We start from the raw sequence: 17,490 nt of genomic DNA on the forward strand, positions 1-17,490 counted from the left end.
ATAACCAAAATTAAACAAGTCCCGTTCCCCAGCATTTGGCCCCAATCCCTCTAAACCCATCCTGTCCAGAAACTCATCCGATTACCTTTGCAATTTTCTGAGTGTAATAGCCTCCTCCACTTCCTCTGGGAGCTCATTCCATACACGCACAACCTTCTGTGTGGGAAATGTGCCTCAGGTCGTTTGTCAATTTCAGCCCACTCACCTTAAACCTATGCTCTCGAGTTTTCAACTCACCCCAATTTGGGTAAAACACAGAAATACTCAGTTTACAACCCTTCCATAAGATCATATCGCAGCCGTTACGCTGCAGGGAAAGTCGTCCCAGCTTATTCCACCTCGCCCTACGGTCCAAACATTGACGAAATCATTGTCTATATATTGTCATCAATTTCACGTGTCTTTTTTAACGTTTTCAAGATGTCAATTACGCTGGACAACAACGAGCAATTGGAAACAGAAAGGTGAAACGGAGAATGGCTTCAACTTTCAGTGCTGGATGCCACTGCGCCGCAGGGCGGCGACCGCGGCGGGTTTCTGTAGTGTAGTGGTCATCACGTTCGCCTAACACGCGAAAGGTCCCCAGTTCGAAACTGGGCAGAAACTGCTTTGTTCGTCAACTGCGGCCTTTTACATGGACAAGAACGGAGCTTTCTTGCTTGCTTTCCCATCTGCAAACCTGCCTTCGAATTTGCTTGAAAGAATCTGCTCTCGTAGTGAAATGTAAGGCAACTCCATTTAATTACTGTGTAAAGCATTATAAAGTTTTTCTCCAACCTGGTTCTGATGCATATGCCATTCTGTTTGAGAGTGTCCTTGCCGCGTTCTGATCCTTCCACGAAAAGCAGTACCGCATTTGCATTCCTTGCGTAGGCGGACCGGTTCAAAGGCAGGTCACAGCGCACCACGGATTCCTGAACTTGTCTGTCTGTCAAATGTACCCCAAAGTCGTCTCTGAAAGGCCTCATTTGGAAGCTGTCTGTCGTTATTCAACGCGCGAGAGTTGGTACCAGATTCCTGAATCATATTTTGGGGCAGTTCGCACGTTAGTGGCTCATTCAATCAGCAACAGCAATGAAATAATTTACACTCTCAGAGGAACCTTTGAACCTGTGCTTTCATAGCGCCGCTAATATTAAGGTGCGCCCCGAGATCTAAGCCATGTTGGAACTGAAACGGAGGAATCGACAGAGAGGCTACAGAATGACATCGCATCCATTTGGTTTTCTTTAAATCACTGACGAGCAGGAAAATGTAAAAGGGGAGAGCGAGTGGGGAAGTGAGGCGGTTGCAGCTCTGGTAAAAGTCCTTCTTTGTGATTCACTCCGCAAACAGAGACTTGAAGGTGACTCAGAGGCGTGTGAGCTCTTCACATCGAGATCAGAAAGCACTCAAGGGCAGTTAGCACCTCTTCCGGAGTGGGGGTGGGGTGAGGTAATTACCTTTTGACTTCTGTTACTATGTTCAGAAACTGCCTTTTCGATTGACTTGAACAGAAACTGCATTTCCAATAAGCACCATGGAAGTTAGCAAAATTTATTGAATCGCTTCTCGTCGATTGCCGCACAGGTTTCCGACTCAGTTGGTATCCACGTGGCTCATGTCCAGGAGTGAACATCTCTGCAGCAAATTGCACGGTTAAAGTAAAAGGCACGGAAAGTGGCATCTCGAACCGGCCCCGAGGTCAGAGCATGCTCACAATGTGATCTGTCGTTCTCGGATTGTAATGCGACCTCCGGTTTTAGGGTGGAGAACATTCTTTGGGACCCTTCTTCTGCAAAACAGACACAGTGACTGAATAAATGCTGCACGGTTTGATGTGGAACACGGCCTGCTCAGCTTTGTGCATTTTCCCTGTAGTCAGGTGTGTTTCGTGTTCCGTGTAAACGTGAAAGTCGTCCTGTTTCGAGCAATGTGTGAAATCATTTAGCAAAGCAAGAATCGAAATTGTAGTAATGTCTAGCAGCTCATGGTTATTTGACCGAAGTGTCCAAGTGTCTCTGCTGTCAAGATCGCGTTCGCCTCCCGCGCGGAAAATCGCAAACAGCTCTGCTGTTCCAAAGCGATTTGTGCTTTTACTGGAACCGAATGGAGACTATTATTTCATCGCTGTTGTGAAACAAAGTCCTGCGGTGACTCGACTCGTCGTTATTTGGTTTTTTGTCCAATGGGAAAATCGTTCCAATGAATTTCGGTGTCATATGTTATTGAATTTCTCCCATTTCCTTCATTTCCGTCCTGGAGACATCAGAAGGAAAAGGTAATCTAATCGAGACTGTGATTGGTGAAATTGACTTTTTATGGCCCGTTCTTATGATGTTCTTTCTATCTCTCTTTTCAGCATTGTCTGGAAAGTGGTGGTGCACTAACGCTGCAGTATGTTTGAAAGAGTAGTTTGGAATTGCCCTGTTGTTAGTCGTGAGATTACTTTATGACTCATGCCCTCGGACTGTGACACATTTAGCATTCATGCATCTCTCTGTCTGAAAATGCATTCGGCATGCCAGTTTTGTTTGTGTTCCGTGAAAAATGCTTTCTGTTTTGCGATTCGCTCAGCACATTACGAGTTAACAGGGTTTCTGAGGTAACTTCGAGCAGCAAAACTCCTCAATTGAGGTCTGGGAAAATTTCACGGAGTATGGTCAGTCGGGGCAAAATTAAGGAAGTCGTTCGTATCTGCAGTGTTTCACAATACTACCTTTCCCGTGAGCAGTCGAACAGACTAAACGATTGTGCCACAGACTGCGATGGAAAACTCCGCTAAAAAGTAATCCTTTAAAGCCAGTGTTAGCAACAAGACGTTATGGGGGTACACGGCGTGGAAACAGATATTTAGGTGTATCTCATCCATGCTCACCACATAACCAAAATTAAACAAGTCCCGTTCCCCAGCATTTGGCCCCAATCCCTCTAAACCCATCCTGTCCAGAAACTCATCCGATTACCTTTGCAATTTTCTGAGTGTAATAGCCTCCTCCACTTCCTCTGGGAGCTCATTCCATACACGCACAACCTTCTGTGTGGGAAATGTGCCTCAGGTCGTTTGTCAATTTCAGCCCACTCACCTTAAACCTATGCTCTCGAGTTTTCAACTCACCCCAAATTGGGTAAAACACAGAAATACTCAGTTTACAACCCTTCCATAAGATCATATCGCAGCCGTTACGCTGCAGGGAAAGTCGTCCCAGCTTATTCCACCTCGCCCTACGGTCCAAACATTGACGAAATCATTGTCTATATATTGTCATCAATTTCACGTGTCTTTTTTAACGTTTTCAAGATGTCAATTACGCTGGACAACAACGAGCGATTGGAAACAGAAAGGTGAAACGGAGAATGGCTTCAACTTTCAGTGCTGGATGCCACTGCGCCGCAGGGCGGCGACCGCGGCTGGTTTCTGTAGTGTAGTGGTCATCACGTTCGCCTAACACTCGAAAGGTCCCCAGTTCGAAACTGGGCAGAAACTGCTTGGTTCGTCAACTGCAGCCTTTTACATGGACAAGAACGGAGCTTTCTTGCTTGCTTTCCCATCTGCAAACCTGCCTTCGAATTTGCTTGAAAGAATCTGCTCTCGTAGTGAAATGTAAGGCAACTCCATTTAATTACTGTGTAAAGCATTATAAAGTTTTTCTCCAACCTGGTTCTGATGCATATGCCATTCTGTTTGAGAGTGTCCTTGCCGCGTTCTGATCCTTCCACGAAAAGCAGTACCGCATTTGCATTCCTTGCGCAGGCGGCCCGGTTCAAAGGCAGGGAAGAAGCTGCTGCGCAGGTGTCACAGCGCACCACGGATTCCTGAACTTGTCTGTCTGTCAAATGTACCCCAAAGTCGTCTCTGAAAGGCCTCATTTGGAAGCTGTCTGTCGTTATTCAACGCGGGAGAGTTGGTACCAGATTCCTGAATCATATTTTGGGGCAGTTCGCACGTTAGTGGCTCATTCAATCAGCAACAGCAATGAAATAATTTACACTCTCAGAGGAACCTTTGAACCTGTGCTTTCATAGCGCCGCTAATATTAAGGTGCGCCCCGAGATCTAAGCCATGTTGGAACTGAAACGGAGGAATCGACAGAGAGGCTACAGAATGACATCGCATCCATTTGGTTTTCTTTAAATCACTGACGAGCAGGAAAATGTAAAAGGGGAGAGCGAGTGGGGAAGTGAGGCGGTTGCAGCTCTGGTAAAAGTCCTTCTTTGTGATTCACTCCGCAAACAGAGACTTGAAGGTGACTCAGAGGCGTGTGAGCTCTTCACATCGAGATCAGAAAGCACTCAAGGGCAGTTAGCACCTCTTCCGGAGTGGGGGTGGGGTGAGGTAATTACCTTTTGACTTCTGTTACTATGTTCAGAAACTGCCTTTTCGATTGACTTGAACAGAAACTGCATTTCCAATAAGCACCATGGAAGTTAGCAAAATTTATTGAATCGCTTCTCGTCGATTGCCGCACAGGTTTCCGACTCAGTTGGCATCCACGTGGCTCATGTCCAGGAGTGAACATCTCTGCAGCAAATTGCACGGTTAAAGTAAAAGGCACGGAAAGTGGCATCTCGAACCGGCCCCGAGGTCAGAGCATGCTCACAATGTGATCTGTCGTTCTCGGATTGTAATGCGACCTCCGGTTTTAGGGTGGAGAACATTCTTTGGGACCCTTCTTCTGCAAAACAGACACAGTGACTGAATAAATGCTGCACGGTTTGATGTGGAACACGGCCTGCTCAGCTTTGTGCATTTTCCCTGTAGTCAGGTGTGTTTCGTGTTCCGTGTAAACGTGAAAGTCGTCCTGTTTCGAGCAATGTGTGAAATCATTTAGCAAAGCAAGAATCGAAATTGTAGTAATGTCTAGCAGCTCATGGTTATTTGACCGAAGTGTCCAAGTGTCTCTGCTGTCAAGATCGCGTTCGCCTCCCGCGCGGAAAATCGCAAACAGCTCTGCTGTTCCAAAGCGATTTGTGCTTTTACTGGAACCGAATGGAGACTATTATTTCATCGCTGTTGTGAAACAAAGTCCTGCGGTGACTCGACTCGTCGTTATTTGGTTTTTTGTCCAATGGGAAAATCGTTCCAATGAATTTCGGTGTCATATGTTATTGAATTTCTCCCATTTCCTTCATTTCCGTCCTGGAGACATCAGAAGGAAAAGGTAATCTAATCGAGACTGTGATTGGTGAAATTGACTTTTTATGGCCCGTTCTTATGATGTTCTTTCTATCTCTCTTTTCAGCATTGTCTGGAAAGTGGTGGTGCACTAACGCTGCAGTATGTTTGAAAGAGTAGTTTGGAATTGCCCTGTTGTTAGTCGTGAGATTACTTTATGACTCATGCCCTCGGACTGTGACACATTTAGCATTCATGCATCTCTCTGTCTGAAAATGCATTCGGCATGCCAGTTTTGTTTGTGTTCCGTGAAAAATGCTTTCTGTTTTGCGATTCGCTCAGCACATTACGAGTTAACAGGGTTTCTGAGGTAACTTCGAGCAGCAAAACTCCTCAATTGAGGTCTGGGAAAATTTCACGGAGTATGGTCAGTCGGGGCAAAATTAAGGAAGTCGTTCGTATCTGCAGTGTTTCACAATACTACCTTTCCCGTGAGCAGTCGAACAGACTAAACGATTGTGCCACAGACTGCGATGGAAAACTCCGCTAAAAAGTAATCCTTTAAAGCCAGTGTTAGCAACAAGACGTTATGGGGGTACACGGCGTGGAAACAGATATTTAGGTGTATCTCATCCATGCTCACCACATAACCAAAATTAAACAAGTCCCGTTCCCCAGCATTTGGCCCCAATCCCTCTAAACCCATCCTGTCCAGAAACTCATCCGATTACCTTTGCAATTTTCTGAGTGTAATAGCCTCCTCCACTTCCTCTGGGAGCTCATTCCATACACGCACAACCTTCTGTGTGGGAAATGTGCCTCAGGTCGTTTGTCAATTTCAGCCCACTCACCTTAAACCTATGCTCTCGAGTTTTCAACTCACCCCAAATTGGGTAAAACACAGAAATACTCAGTTTACAACCCTTCCATAAGATCATATCGCAGCCGTTACGCTGCAGGGAAAGTCGTCCCAGCTTATTCCACCTCGCCCTACGGTCCAAACATTGACGAAATCATTGTCTATATATTGTCATCAATTTCACGTGTCTTTTTTAACGTTTTCAAGATGTCAATTACGCTGGACAACAACGAGCGATTGGAAACAGAAAGGTGAAACGGAGAATGGCTTCAACTTTCAGTGCTGGATGCCACTGCGCCGCAGGGCGGCGACCGCGGCTGGTTTCTGTAGTGTAGTGGTCATCACGTTCGCCTAACACTCGAAAGGTCCCCAGTTCGAAACTGGGCAGAAACTGCTTGGTTCGTCAACTGCAGCCTTTTACATGGACAAGAACGGAGCTTTCTTGCTTGCTTTCCCATCTGCAAACCTGCCTTCGAATTTGCTTGAAAGAATCTGCTCTCGTAGTGAAATGTAAGGCAACTCCATTTAATTACTGTGTAAAGCATTATAAAGTTTTTCTCCAACCTGGTTCTGATGCATATGCCATTCTGTTTGAGAGTGTCCTTGCCGCGTTCTGATCCTTCCACGAAAAGCAGTACCGCATTTGCATTCCTTGCGCAGGCGGCCCGGTTCAAAGGCAGGGAAGAAGCTGCTGCGCAGGTGTCACAGCGCACCACGGATTCCTGAACTTGTCTGTCTGTCAAATGTACCCCAAAGTCGTCTCTGAAAGGCCTCATTTGGAAGCTGTCTGTCGTTATTCAACGCGGGAGAGTTGGTACCAGATTCCTGAATCATATTTTGGGGCAGTTCGCACGTTAGTGGCTCATTCAATCAGCAACAGCAATGAAATAATTTACACTCTCAGAGGAACCTTTGAACCTGTGCTTTCATAGCGCCGCTAATATTAAGGTGCGCCCCGAGATCTAAGCCATGTTGGAACTGAAACGGAGGAATCGACAGAGAGGCTACAGAATGACATCGCATCCATTTGGTTTTCTTTAAATCACTGACGAGCAGGAAAATGTAAAAGGGGAGAGCGAGTGGGGAAGTGAGGCGGTTGCAGCTCTGGTAAAAGTCCTTCTTTGTGATTCACTCCGCAAACAGAGACTTGAAGGTGACTCAGAGGCGTGTGAGCTCTTCACATCGAGATCAGAAAGCACTCAAGGGCAGTTAGCACCTCTTCCGGAGTGGGGGTGGGGTGAGGTAATTACCTTTTGACTTCTGTTACTATGTTCAGAAACTGCCTTTTCGATTGACTTGAACAGAAACTGCATTTCCAATAAGCACCATGGAAGTTAGCAAAATTTATTGAATCGCTTCTCGTCGATTGCCGCACAGGTTTCCGACTCAGTTGGTATCCACGTGGCTCATGTCCAGGAGTGAACATCTCTGCAGCAAATTGCACGGTTAAAGTAAAAGGCACGGAAAGTGGCATCTCGAACCGGCCCCGAGGTCAGAGCATGCTCACAATGTGATCTGTCGTTCTCGGATTGTAATGCGACCTCCGGTTTTAGGGTGGAGAACATTCTTTGGGACCCTTCTTCTGCAAAACAGACACAGTGACTGAATAAATGCTGCACGGTTTGATGTGGAACACGGCCTGCTCAGCTTTGTGCATTTTCCCTGTAGTCAGGTGTGTTTCGTGTTCCGTGTAAACGTGAAAGTCGTCCTGTTTCGAGCAATGTGTGAAATCATTTAGCAAAGCAAGAATCGAAATTGTACTAATGTCTAGCAGCTCATGGTTATTTGACCGAAGTGTCCAAGTGTCTCTGCTGTCAAGATCGCGTTCGCCTCCCGCGCGGAAAATCGCAAACAGCTCTGCTGTTCCAAAGCGATTTGTGCTTTTACTGGAACCGAATGGAGACTATTATTTCATCGCTGTTGTGAAACAAAGTCCTGCGGTGACTCGACTCGTCGTTATTTGGTTTTTTGTCCAATGGGAAAATCGTTCCAATGAATTTCGGTGTCATATGTTATTGAATTTCTCCCATTTCCTTCATTTCCGTCCTGGAGACATCAGAAGGAAAAGGTAATCTAATCGAGACTGTGATTGGTGAAATTCACTTTTTATGGCCCGTTCTTATGATGTTCTTTCTATCTCTCTTTTCAGCATTGTCTGGAAAGTGGTGGTGCACTAACGCTGCAGTATGTTTGAAAGAGTAGTTTGGAATTGCCCTGTTGTTAGTTGTGAGATTACTTTATGACTCATGCCCTCGGACTGTGACACATTTAGCATTCATGCATCTCTCTGTCTGAAAATGCATTCGGCATGCCAGTTTTGTTTGTGTTCCGTGAAAAATGCTTTCTGTTTTGCGATTCGCTCAGCACATTACGAGTTAACAGGGTATCTGAGGTAACTTCGAGCAGCAAAACTCCTCAATTGAGGTCTGGGAAAATTTCACGGAGTATGGTCAGTCGGGGCAAAATTAAGGAAGTCGTTCGTATCTGCAGTGTTTCACAATACTACCTTTCCCGTGAGCAGTCGAACAGACTAAACGATTGTGCCACAGACTGCGATGGAAAACTCCGCTAAAAAGTAATCCTTTAAAGCCAGTGTTAGCAACAAGACGTTATGGGGGTACACGGCGTGGAAACAGATATTTAGGTGTATCTCATCCATGCTCACCACATAACCAAAATTAAACAAGTCCCGTTCCCCAGCATTTGGCCCCAATCCCTCTAAACCCATCCTGTCCAGAAACTCATCCGATTACCTTTGCAATTTTCTGAGTGTAATAGCCTCCTCCACTTCCTCTGGGAGCTCATTCCATACACGCACAACCTTCTGTGTGGGAAATGTGCCTCAGGTCGTTTGTCAATTTCAGCCCACTCACCTTAAACCTATGCTCTCGAGTTTTCAACTCACCCCAATTTGGGTAAAACACAGAAATACTCAGTTTACAACCCTTCCATAAGATCATATCGCAGCCGTTACGCTGCAGGGAAAGTCGTCCCAGCTTATTCCACCTCGCCCTACGGTCCAAACATTGACGAAATCATTGTCTATATATTGTCATCAATTTCACGTGTCTTTTTTAACGTTTTCAAGATGTCAATTACGCTGGACAACAACGAGCAATTGGAAACAGAAAGGTGAAACGGAGAATGGCTTCAACTTTCAGTGCTGGATGCCACTGCGCCGCAGGGCGGCGACCGCGGCTGGTTTCTGTAGTGTAGTGGTCATCACGTTCGCCTAACACGCGAAAGGTCCCCAGTTCGAAACTGGGCAGAAACTGCTTTGTTCGTCAACTGCGGCCTTTTACATGGACAAGAACGGAGCTTTCTTGCTTGCTTTCCCATCTGCAAACCTGCCTTCGAATTTGCTTGAAAGAATCTGCTCTCGTAGTGAAATGTAAGGCAACTCCATTTAATTACTGTGTAAAGCATTATAAAGTTTTTCTCCAACCTGGTTCTGATGCATATGCCATTCTGTTTGAGAGTGTCCTTGCCGCGTTCTGATCCTTCCACGAAAAGCAGTACCGCATTTGCATTCCTTGCGTAGGCGGACCGGTTCAAAGGCAGGTCACAGCGCACCACGGATTCCTGAACTTGTCTGTCTGTCAAATGTACCCCAAAGTCGTCTCTGAAAGGCCTCATTTGGAAGCTGTCTGTCGTTATTCAACGCGCGAGAGTTGGTACCAGATTCCTGAATCATATTTTGGGGCAGTTCGCACGTTAGTGGCTCATTCAATCAGCAACAGCAATGAAATAATTTACACTCTCAGAGGAACCTTTGAACCTGTGCTTTCATAGCGCCGCTAATATTAAGGTGCGCCCCGAGATCTAAGCCATGTTGGAACTGAAACGGAGGAATCGACAGAGAGGCTACAGAATGACATCGCATCCATTTGGTTTTCTTTAAATCACTGACGAGCAGGAAAATGTAAAAGGGGAGAGCGAGTGGGGAAGTGAGGCGGTTGCAGCTCTGGTAAAAGTCCTTCTTTGTGATTCACTCCGCAAACAGAGACTTGAAGGTGACTCAGAGGCGTGTGAGCTCTTCACATCGAGATCAGAAAGCACTCAAGGGCAGTTAGCACCTCTTCCGGAGTGGGGGTGGGGTGAGGTAATTACCTTTTGACTTCTGTTACTATGTTCAGAAACTGCCTTTTCGATTGACTTGAACAGAAACTGCATTTCCAATAAGCACCATGGAAGTTAGCAAAATTTATTGAATCGCTTCTCGTCGATTGCCGCACAGGTTTCCGACTCAGTTGGTATCCACGTGGCTCATGTCCAGGAGTGAACATCTCTGCAGCAAATTGCACGGTTAAAGTAAAAGGCACGGAAAGTGGCATCTCGAACCGGCCCCGAGGTCAGAGCATGCTCACAATGTGATCTGTCGTTCTCGGATTGTAATGCGACCTCCGGTTTTAGGGTGGAGAACATTCTTTGGGACCCTTCTTCTGCAAAACAGACACAGTGACTGAATAAATGCTGCACGGTTTGATGTGGAACACGGCCTGCTCAGCTTTGTGCATTTTCCCTGTAGTCAGGTGTGTTTCGTGTTCCGTGTAAACGTGAAAGTCGTCCTGTTTCGAGCAATGTGTGAAATCATTTAGCAAAGCAAGAATCGAAATTGTAGTAATGTCTAGCAGCTCATGGTTATTTGACCGAAGTGTCCAAGTGTCTCTGCTGTCAAGATCGCGTTCGCCTCCCGCGCGGAAAATCGCAAACAGCTCTGCTGTTCCAAAGCGATTTGTGCTTTTACTGGAACCGAATGGAGACTATTATTTCATCGCTGTTGTGAAACAAAGTCCTGCGGTGACTCGACTCGTCGTTATTTGGTTTTTTGTCCAATGGGAAAATCGTTCCAATGAATTTCGGTGTCATATGTTATTGAATTTCTCCCATTTCCTTCATTTCCGTCCTGGAGACATCAGAAGGAAAAGGTAATCTAATCGAGACTGTGATTGGTGAAATTCACTTTTTATGGCCCGTTCTTATGATGTTCTTTCTATCTCTCTTTTCAGCATTGTCTGGAAAGTGGTGGTGCACTAACGCTGCAGTATGTTTGAAAGAGTAGTTTGGAATTGCCCTGTTGTTAGTTGTGAGATTACTTTATGACTCATGCCCTCGGACTGTGACACATTTAGCATTCATGCATCTCTCTGTCTGAAAATGCATTCGGCATGCCAGTTTTGTTTGTGTTCCGTGAAAAATGCTTTCTGTTTTGCGATTCGCTCAGCACATTACGAGTTAACAGGGTTTCTGAGGTAACTTCGAGCAGCAAAACTCCTCAATTGAGGTCTGGGAAAATTTCACGGAGTATGGTCAGTCGGGGCAAAATTAAGGAAGTCGTTCGTATCTGCAGTGTTTCACAATACTACCTTTCCCGTGAGCAGTCGAACAGACTAAACGATTGTGCCACAGACTGCGATGGAAAACTCCGCTAAAAAGTAATCCTTTAAAGCCAGTGTTAGCAACAAGACGTTATGGGGGTACACGGCGTGGAAACAGATATTTAGGTGTATCTCATCCATGCTCACCACATAACCAAAATTAAACAAGTCCCGTTCCCCAGCATTTGGCCCCAATCCCTCTAAACCCATCCTGTCCAGAAACTCATCCGATTACCTTTGCAATTTTCTGAGTGTAATAGCCTCCTCCACTTCCTCTGGGAGCTCATTCCATACACGCACAACCTTCTGTGTGGGAAATGTGCCTCAGGTCGTTTGTCAATTTCAGCCCACTCACCTTAAACCTATGCTCTCGAGTTTTCAACTCACCCCAATTTGGGTAAAACACAGAAATACTCAGTTTACAACCCTTCCATAAGATCATATCGCAGCCGTTACGCTGCAGGGAAAGTCGTCCCAGCTTATTCCACCTCGCCCTACGGTCCAAACATTGACGAAATCATTGTCTATATATTGTCATCAATTTCACGTGTCTTTTTTAACGTTTTCAAGATGTCAATTACGCTGGACAACAACGAGCAATTGGAAACAGAAAGGTGAAACGGAGAATGGCTTCAACTTTCAGTGCTGGATGCCACTGCGCCGCAGGGCGGCGACCGCGGCTGGTTTCTGTAGTGTAGTGGTCATCACGTTCGCCTAACACGCGAAAGGTCCCCAGTTCGAAACTGGGCAGAAACTGCTTTGTTCGTCAACTGCGGCCTTTTACATGGACAAGAACGGAGCTTTCTTGCTTGCTTTCCCATCTGCAAACCTGCCTTCGAATTTGCTTGAAAGAATCTGCTCTCGTAGTGAAATGTAAGGCAACTCCATTTAATTACTGTGTAAAGCATTATAAAGTTTTTCTCCAACCTGGTTCTGATGCATATGCCATTCTGTTTGAGAGTGTCCTTGCCGCGTTCTGATCCTTCCACGAAAAGCAGTACCGCATTTGCATTCCTTGCGTAGGCGGACCGGTTCAAAGGCAGGTCACAGCGCACCACGGATTCCTGAACTTGTCTGTCTGTCAAATGTACCCCAAAGTCGTCTCTGAAAGGCCTCATTTGGAAGCTGTCTGTCGTTATTCAACGCGCGAGAGTTGGTACCAGATTCCTGAATCATATTTTGGGGCAGTTCGCACGTTAGTGGCTCATTCAATCAGCAACAGCAATGAAATAATTTACACTCTCAGAGGAACCTTTGAACCTGTGCTTTCATAGCGCCGCTAATATTAAGGTGCGCCCCGAGATCTAAGCCATGTTGGAACTGAAACGGAGGAATCGACAGAGAGGCTACAGAATGACATCGCATCCATTTGGTTTTCTTTAAATCACTGACGAGCAGGAAAATGTAAAAGGGGAGAGCGAGTGGGGAAGTGAGGCGGTTGCAGCTCTGGTAAAAGTCCTTCTTTGTGATTCACTCCGCAAACAGAGACTTGAAGGTGACTCAGAGGCGTGTGAGCTCTTCACATCGAGATCAGAAAGCACTCAAGGGCAGTTAGCACCTCTTCCGGAGTGGGGGTGGGGTGAGGTAATTACCTTTTGACTTCTGTTACTATGTTCAGAAACTGCCTTTTCGATTGACTTGAACAGAAACTGCATTTCCAATAAGCACCATGGAAGTTAGCAAAATTTATTGAATCGCTTCTCGTCGATTGCCGCACAGGTTTCCGACTCAGTTGGTATCCACGTGGCTCATGTCCAGGAGTGAACATCTCTGCAGCAAATTGCACGGTTAAAGTAAAAGGCACGGAAAGTGGCATCTCGAACCGGCCCCGAGGTCAGAGCATGCTCACAATGTGATCTGTCGTTCTCGGATTGTAATGCGACCTCCGGTTTTAGGGTGGAGAACATTCTTTGGGACCCTTCTTCTGCAAAACAGACACAGTGACTGAATAAATGCTGCACGGTTTGATGTGGAACACGGCCTGCTCAGCTTTGTGCATTTTCCCTGTAGTCAGGTGTGTTTCGTGTTCCGTGTAAACGTGAAAGTCGTCCTGTTTCGAGCAATGTGTGAAATCATTTAGCAAAGCAAGAATCGAAATTGTAGTAATGTCTAGCAGCTCATGGTTATTTGACCGAAGTGTCCAAGTGTCTCTGCTGTCAAGATCGCGTTCGCCTCCCGCGCGGAAAATCGCAAACAGCTCTGCTGTTCCAAAGCGATTTGTGCTTTTACTGGAACCGAATGGAGACTATTATTTCATCGCTGTTGTGAAACAAAGTCCTGCGGTGACTCGACTCGTCGTTATTTGGTTTTTTGTCCAATGGGAAAATCGTTCCAATGAATTTCGGTGTCATATGTTATTGAATTTCTCCCATTTCCTTCATTTCCGTCCTGGAGACATCAGAAGGAAAAGGTAATCTAATCGAGACTGTGATTGGTGAAATTCACTTTTTATGGCCCGTTCTTATGATGTTCTTTCTATCTCTCTTTTCAGCATTGTCTGGAAAGTGGTGGTGCACTAACGCTGCAGTATGTTTGAAAGAGTAGTTTGGAATTGCCCTGTTGTTAGTTGTGAGATTACTTTATGACTCATGCCCTCGGACTGTGACACATTTAGCATTCATGCATCTCTCTGTCTGAAAATGCATTCGGCATGCCAGTTTTGTTTGTGTTCCGTGAAAAATGCTTTCTGTTTTGCGATTCGCTCAGCACATTACGAGTTAACAGGGTTTCTGAGGTAACTTCGAGCAGCAAAACTCCTCAATTGAGGTCTGGGAAAATTTCACGGAGTATGGTCAGTCGGGGCAAAATTAAGGAAGTCGTTCGTATCTGCAGTGTTTCACAATACTACCTTTCCCGTGAGCAGTCGAACAGACTAAACGATTGTGCCACAGACTGCGATGGAAAACTCCGCTAAAAAGTAATCCTTTAAAGCCAGTGTTAGCAACAAGACGTTATGGGGGTACACGGCGTGGAAACAGATATTTAGGTGTATCTCATCCATGCTCACCACATAACCAAAATTAAACAAGTCCCGTTCCCCAGCATTTGGCCCCAATCCCTCTAAACCCATCCTGTCCAGAAACTCATCCGATTACCTTTGCAATTTTCTGAGTGTAATAGCCTCCTCCACTTCCTCTGGGAGCTCATTCCATACACGCACAACCTTCTGTGTGGGAAATGTGCCTCAGGTCGTTTGTCAATTTCAGCCCACTCACCTTAAACCTATGCTCTCGAGTTTTCAACTCACCCCAATTTGGGTAAAACACAGAAATACTCAGTTTACAACCCTTCCATAAGATCATATCGCAGCCGTTACGCTGCAGGGAAAGTCGTCCCAGCTTATTCCACCTCGCCCTACGGTCCAAACATTGACGAAATCATTGTCTATATATTGTCATCAATTTCACGTGTCTTTTTTAACGTTTTCAAGATGTCAATTACGCTGGACAACAACGAGCAATTGGAAACAGAAAGGTGAAACGGAGAATGGCTTCAACTTTCAGTGCTGGATGCCACTGCGCCGCAGGGCGGCGACCGCGGCTGGTTTCTGTAGTGTAGTGGTCATCACGTTCGCCTAACACGCGAAAGGTCCCCAGTTCGAAACTGGGCAGAAACTGCTTTGTTCGTCAACTGCGGCCTTTTACATGGACAAGAACGGAGCTTTCTTGCTTGCTTTCCCATCTGCAAACCTGCCTTCGAATTTGCTTGAAAGAATCTGCTCTCGTAGTGAAATGTAAGGCAACTCCATTTAATTACTGTGTAAAGCATTATAAAGTTTTTCTCCAACCTGGTTCTGATGCATATGCCATTCTGTTTGAGAGTGTCCTTGCCGCGTTCTGATCCTTCCACGAAAAGCAGTACCGCATTTGCATTCCTTGCGTAGGCGGACCGGTTCAAAGGCAGGTCACAGCGCACCACGGATTCCTGAACTTGTCTGTCTGTCAAATGTACCCCAAAGTCGTCTCTGAAAGGCCTCATTTGGAAGCTGTCTGTCGTTATTCAACGCGCGAGAGTTGGTACCAGATTCCTGAATCATATTTTGGGGCAGTTCGCACGTTAGTGGCTCATTCAATCAGCAACAGCAATGAAATAATTTACACTCTCAGAGGAACCTTTGAACCTGTGCTTTCATAGCGCCGCTAATATTAAGGTGCGCCCCGAGATCTAAGCCATGTTGGAACTGAAACGGAGGAATCGACAGAGAGGCTACAGAATGACATCGCATCCATTTGGTTTTCTTTAAATCACTGACGAGCAGGAAAATGTAAAAGGGGAGAGCGAGTGGGGAAGTGAGGCGGTTGCAGCTCTGGTAAAAGTCCTTCTTTGTGATTCACTCCGCAAACAGAGACTTGAAGGTGACTCAGAGGCGTGTGAGCTCTTCACATCGAGATCAGAAAGCACTCAAGGGCAGTTAGCACCTCTTCCGGAGTGGGGGTGGGGTGAGGTAATTACCTTTTGACTTCTGTTACTATGTTCAGAAACTGCCTTTTCGATTGACTTGAACAGAAACTGCATTTCCAATAAGCACCATGGAAGTTAGCAAAATTTATTGAATCGCTTCTCGTCGATTGCCGCACAGGTTTCCGACTCAGTTGGTATCCACGTGGCTCATGTCCAGGAGTGAACATCTCTGCAGCAAATTGCACGGTTAAAGTAAAAGGCACGGAAAGTGGCATCTCGAACCGGCCCCGAGGTCAGAGCATGCTCACAATGTGATCTGTCGTTCTCGGATTGTAATGCGACCTCCGGTTTTAGGGTGGAGAACATTCTTTGGGACCCTTCTTCTGCAAAACAGACACAGTGACTGAATAAATGCTGCACGGTTTGATGTGGAACACGGCCTGCTCAGCTTTGTGCATTTTCCCTGTAGTCAGGTGTGTTTCGTGTTCCGTGTAAACGTGAAAGTCGTCCTGTTTCGAGCAATGTGTGAAATCATTTAGCAAAGCAAGAATCGAAATTGTAGTAATGTCTAGCAGCTCATGGTTATTTGACCGAAGTGTCCAAGTGTCTCTGCTGTCAAGATCGCGTTCGCCTCCCGCGCGGAAAATCGCAAACAGCTCTGCTGTTCCAAAGCGATTTGTGCTTTTACTGGAACCGAATGGAGACTATTATTTCATCGCTGTTGTGAAACAAAGTCCTGCGGTGACTCGACTCGTCGTTATTTGGTTTTTTGTCCAATGGGAAAATCGTTCCAATGAATTTCGGTGTCATATGTTATTGAATTTCTCCCATTTCCTTCATTTCCGTCCTGGAGACATCAGAAGGAAAAGGTAATCTAATCGAGACTGTGATTGGTGAAATTGACTTTTTATGGCCCGTTCTTATGATGTTCTTTCTATCTCTCTTTTCAGCATTGTCTGGAAAGTGGTGGTGCACTAACGCTGCAGTATGTTTGAAAGAGTAGTTTGGAATTGCCCTGTTGTTAGTTGTGAGATTACTTTATGACTCATGCCCTCGGACTGTGACACATTTAGCATTCATGCATCTCTCTGTCTGAAAATGCATTCGGCATGCCAGTTTTGTTTGTGTTCCGTGAAAAATGCTTTCTGTTTTGCGATTCGCTCAGCACATTACGAGTTAACAGGGTTTCTGAGGTAACTTCGAGCAGCAAAACTCCTCAATTGAGGTCTGGGAAAATTTCACGGAGTATGGTCAGTCGGGGCAAAATTAAGGAAGTCGTTCGTATCTGCAGTGTTTCACAATACTACCTTTCCCGTGAGCAGTCGAACAGACTAAACGATTGTGCCACAGACTGCGATGGAAAACTCCGCTAAAAAGTAATCCTTTAAAGCCAGTGTTAGCAACAAGACGTTATGGGGGTACACGGCGTGGAAACAGATATTTAGGTGTATCTCATCCATGCTCACCACATAACCAAAATTAAACAAGTCCCGTTCCCCAGCATTTGGCCCCAATCCCTCTAAACCCATCCTGTCCAGAAACTCATCCGATTACCTTTGCAATTTTCTGAGTGTAATAGCCTCCTCCACTTCCTCTGGGAGCTCATTCCATACACGCACAACCTTCTGTGTGGGAAATGTGCCTCAGGTCGTTTGTCAATTTCAGCCCACTCACCTTAAACCTATGCTCTCGAGTTTTCAACTCACCCCAATTTGGGTAAAACACAGAAATACTCAGTTTACAACCCTTCCATAAGA

General features: G+C 45.8%; 4 non-coding genes across 4 annotated transcripts; all 4 read left to right on the plus strand.

Annotated features, from left to right (window-relative positions):
• Positions 1-533: 533 nt before the first annotated feature.
• trnav-aac (transfer RNA valine (anticodon AAC)) lies at positions 534-606 on the plus strand. The gene has a single exon. It is a non-coding gene; the product is annotated as a tRNA-Val (tRNA).
• Positions 607-9,155: 8,549 nt separating this feature from the next.
• On the plus strand, positions 9,156-9,228 carry trnav-aac (transfer RNA valine (anticodon AAC)). Its single transcript has one exon. It is a non-coding gene; the product is annotated as a tRNA-Val (tRNA).
• Positions 9,229-12,015: 2,787 nt separating this feature from the next.
• On the plus strand, positions 12,016-12,088 carry trnav-aac (transfer RNA valine (anticodon AAC)). Its single transcript has one exon. It is a non-coding gene; the product is annotated as a tRNA-Val (tRNA).
• A 2,787-nt stretch (positions 12,089-14,875) lies between these two features.
• trnav-aac (transfer RNA valine (anticodon AAC)) lies at positions 14,876-14,948 on the plus strand. The gene has a single exon. It is a non-coding gene; the product is annotated as a tRNA-Val (tRNA).
• The last annotated feature ends 2,542 nt before the right edge of the window (positions 14,949-17,490 follow it).

Source organism: Chiloscyllium punctatum, unplaced genomic scaffold (genome assembly GCF_047496795.1).
Source record: "Chiloscyllium punctatum isolate Juve2018m unplaced genomic scaffold, sChiPun1.3 scaffold_156, whole genome shotgun sequence".
Classification (NCBI taxonomy): Eukaryota; Metazoa; Chordata; class Chondrichthyes; order Orectolobiformes; family Hemiscylliidae; genus Chiloscyllium; species Chiloscyllium punctatum.